Source organism: Gavialis gangeticus, unplaced genomic scaffold (assembly GCF_001723915.1).
Source record: "Gavialis gangeticus isolate Ggan-Ray unplaced genomic scaffold, GavGan_comp1, whole genome shotgun sequence".
Taxonomy (NCBI): Eukaryota; Metazoa; Chordata; order Crocodylia; family Gavialidae; genus Gavialis; species Gavialis gangeticus.
In genome coordinates this window covers 86,353,292-86,357,897 of record NW_017729022.1, presented here as the reverse complement: position 1 = coordinate 86,357,897, position 4,606 = coordinate 86,353,292, and positions in this window count along the sequence as shown.

The window sequence follows — 4,606 nt, the reverse complement described above, 5'->3', positions numbered from 1 at the left end:
CTTAACCCCCCCCCCCCCAAAAAAAAAGAGATTTACACAAAAATAAGGGTTTTTTTACTTTCTGTCCAATGGTATGTTTAAAGCTCATGTTTTTTAGCTTTTCTTCATTGCCACGAAGGACACAAACATACATTTTTAAAATGACAGATGAAATGGCAGGCAAGAACTTGCCTCTACCATCTAAAATTTGAAGAAAAGCGCCAAGTACTACAAGACTTGTAATCAAATAGTGCGAGCTGGCAAAATCATGACAGGCTAGTTGCTGATCCGTTTTCCCCATTATCATCCCCCAGCAGTCAATGCATATCTCCCCTCTCCCATGCCTCCTTACTGAGCGGAGCACTCTGTGGAAGCATGGTTTCTAAACTGCACCTTGATCCGAGTGTGACAGTGGACAAAGCAAGGTCTGGGATGCAGTGAACTCTTTCAACAAGACAATTCACTCATGACATTACTAAAGGACCTAGAGCTAGGCTGCAACCAACTCCGAACTCTGGGAAAGTTCAGATCCAGGCCTGTATTTTGCAGCTTTGGTCCAGCTTTATTTGAAACCCAACTTCCAAGTGTCTGCCCAGTCAAACACCACAGAAGCTCTACAAACCCAAGCAGCAAAATGAGCTGAGAGAGATTTCAGCCCAGCTTCTCAAGCATCTCCAGTCTGGAACTTGCCCTGAAAAGTGCATGCATTTGCATGCAACTGCAAGTGTATGCACACTAGGCTGAAGTGGGGCTGGAAAGAAAAAAAGACTTACCTCTATTCTGAACTATTCCCTCCCTTCTCCTTGTTTTTTTTCTCCTCTTCCAAACCCAAATAATATCTAACTCACAGCTAGATTGGATTCCTCTAGCAAACAAACCCCATCATTCCCAGCTTAAAGGCACAGTTCACAAAATCCCATTGCTTTTAAGGAGTGTGAAAATGTTTTTTCCTGTTGTTTCACTTTGTTATTCCTTTCTTTTGGCTAAAAAAGGTAGTTGCTCCTTGTCCCTCCCAACCAGAGCTTTCTGTCTGGGTGGAGACAGAGGTAACAACTGCCTCACTCACAAAAAATGCCTGTTGTTTTTAACCTCAAGCTAAAACAGGTTTTTAGACACACACGGGTTGGATTTCCTTTTCTCCTGTATCACTGAGCCCCACCTTCCCAAAGGCTGGCTAGCTGCAATCATTCAGTTAATACAGCTGTGTAAGTCAGTGATGCAAAAGACCCTTTTGGTCAACCAGGCATGCCCCTGCCATTGCAGAATTGATTCCTAAATGTGGTCCTCTGGGGATGCCTTCAGACTAGCTTTAACTGTCCAAACCAATAGAGCTTCAACCCCTTCCCTTAGGAAATTATTTCATTACTCTCACCTTCAGGAAACATTTATTGATATTCAGACTTTTTTTTGTTTGTTTTTTTGCTCCCTCAGTTGCATCTCATTTCTCCTAGTATTCCCTCTTGGTCCAAAGTAAGCAATTTCCTCTCAGTCCTCAGTGTCTAAGCTCTTCACATATTTGCAGACATCAGTCTTTCCTCTTCCCTATGGAATTATTGTATCAGTCTTGTCACAGACTCTTCTTGACCAAGAGAAAGAATCACATTCCCCAGGACATCACCTCCCAGTTTGGTCCCGTGAATGCATGGGGGTTATGCTTCCCTGGGTAAGTTACATTCAAATGCAGGTATATCTCATCCATTTTCCCAGGGACACTTAAGGTAAGGAAAGTGTCTGTGATGCATCTCCCCTGGGAATCTTAAAATGAAGGCAGGTAGCTGTGCAACATGTTTCCCCAAGTCCAAAGCCTGGTTCTCATCTCATTTCCTTGCTACTTTAATGAAGCATCAATGATCTTGAGTCACATACATCTGCATTTAAGCAGTCACTATTGAGATTTATCTCCTAATAGAGCTTACGAGTGCCCTCACCTGCCCCATTGCTCTATGTCCTCACAACTCTTTAAATACTAGGTACTAAGTCCTTGATTTGTGCCTGGCCCTGGAAGGGTACATTAAAGTAAATAGCGCGGTAGAAGTCTCTAACTTTCCCTGGAAATGACAAGAATCTCAACAACAGAGGTGTCACTGAATTTTTGCCAAAAGGAAACGTAGCTCATCTGTGATATATTCAGATGGTTTTTGCTGCCAAGGAGAAAGTAGTAGAGCTGGGCTTCAGGTCCAAACAAAACAAGCAGCTATATGTCATCCTGCATCGACTCCATATGTCACATCCCAGTTTTCCTTGCTGGAAGGAGAAGAGAAAGGCAAGCTCCTTTACTGGTTTTCTCCCATGGGGCACAAAAGCTTAGGGTCTTCATAATTCCTAAAATTGCCCAGTGACAAATGCAACCAGCTCTTAGGCAGGCGCTTTTCCCATGCATCATGAGACACATCCATCCTTCCCATCCTCAGTAGCTCTAGTCCCCAAATATTCTCTTCTCTCAACAAGCACTTGCTTTGGCTGTGAAAAAGGGACACGGCTGAAGTGGAACTCCCTGGCTTGCTCACTGCTCCAGCAGGTCATTGCTCAAAGAGTGACCAGAAATCTGTAAAATCTCAGTCAGTGGATAACCTGGGCCTTGGGGGACAGACCAAAGAAAATGAGATTATTTATAACCTCTTTGCACTGGGGCAGGGTGGAAGGTTTACAAGAATAAATGCCCCTTTTGTTCAATAGTGCATCCACAAAAATGGCAAAGGGGAGGGGGAAAGGCAGCTGTCTCTAACTGAGTGCACATAGTACAGCACAGGGCCTAATACTGGTTGTTCCGCTACATAATAACTGTGCAGTGCCTCAGAGATGTAAAACCTGGGTCTGAGCACTGAGTGGCGATGCTGGTGGCAAGGGCTGGGCTGGCTGAGGTGGTTGGTGTGGCAACTGCCATTCTTGTGCCCCTCTAAGTGGGTGCTTGGGGCATCAGCCCACTACTGCAGCCCCTGCCTGTTTTTCTGAGGGATATGAACATTTTGGCCCCAATGTAGTCTGTAAGGCCAGCTGCACCTTGGCTGTAACTGTGCTGCAAATTCTAATGAAGCAGTTACACTAGGGATGAATCTGACCTTTTAAAAAAAAAAAAAAAAAAAAAGCATCTATTGTAAAGTCCACCTGAATTTTTCTAAATCCCTCTCCTGGGTTCATTTTGGTTTAGCTGGAGGAAGCCCCCCCCCCAACTATCCGTCAAAGAGGAGCCACGGATTTGATGGATTGCAGTTCTCCCTGCCTCTGCCATGGTCAAAACAAAAGGTCAAAGCCCAAGGAAACTGCAAACAACTTTGCCCACTAGCCCTGGAAGAATTAGCATTCATTTGTGACAAGAGTGAACTTTTTACGATCCCTAGATACTGGCAGCCTCTTATGGAAAGAAATGTGGAGTTAAAAAAAAGTGCAGGCAAGGAACATGTGGTTTCCTGGTGCTGCTGGGGCAGGAGGGGGCAGCTGCACCCAAGCAGAAAGAAAATGCTGCTGCCAAGACCTGGAGAGACTCCAAGCCAGAAGGCTCTGTCCCATAACAAACTCCTCCAGCTGCCTCTTCCCATGCCCACCCTTTCCTAAGAACCCTATTCCAACACTTCCCCCATGGCCTCTTGTTCTTGTTCAGAGAAAAAGCACAGAGCTGCCAAAACTGGCAAGGGACTTCTCCCATCTGGGAGCTGATTTTCAGGCTGTTTTTACGGTACAGTAAAAGCTTCCAATTTGCACTAATCCTTGGGAGGACCAAATGTGCTCAGCAAGCAAAGCAAATCTAGCTTTTGTTCTATTATTTTGCCAGGTGCTATTTGCTGTTGGTATTTTTGTGCAGCATCCTTCACCATGCTCTAGTAAATGCTTTTTTTTTGTCAAAACATTACACTGTGCTCTAATGGATTAAGCTCATGTCAAGGAGTCAGGACCCCTGGGTTCTGTTCCAGACTACAATGGATGGGGTGTAGGACTTCACATAAGTTGCTTCACTTCTCAGTTCCTAGGCTAAATCTATCTGTATAATGCTAATGATACTTTTTAGAGCAGGTTAAAATGAAGAATTTCCATTGCACAAGAAAGTCCAGCGTTTGAAATGTTTTTTTTCCCCTTGAAGTAGGAAGGAAAAGCCAAAATATTGAAATTTGTTGTGGAATGAGAAGTTAAAAATCTATTCCAAAATTTCACAACAAAAGAACCTTCTCATGTGACTGGACTGAAGCTGTTCATTTGAACTTGTTTTGAAGTAAATCGTGTCATTCTGAGCTGCCATGGTACCTCAGTCCCTCTCCTCTAAGATGGATTGTATCTCCTATGATGCACATGTTACAATTCAGAGGGGAGTTAGCACAGCATCATGAGATTTAATTAGTCCTGCCAAGAAGGGGGTACCAAGAATGCTCATTGCAGCTTCCGTGAGACACTGCACAAGATCAGGGTAACATAAGACTTACCCAGAATAAAACACTGATTTGTTTCAATAACCAATTGTTTTAAAGTTGCGTCTGTCTGACTTGAGAACATTTTGTTTAGATTTTCCTTATGGAAAAAAAAATGAAAATAGGGGATTGTTGTTCTTCAGCAGAAAATCAAATCTTCTGCAGGAAAACTTAATGAAAGTATAATGTTCTGAAGGGCTTTTGTTATGCACGCCAAGGAGAGTTGAAAA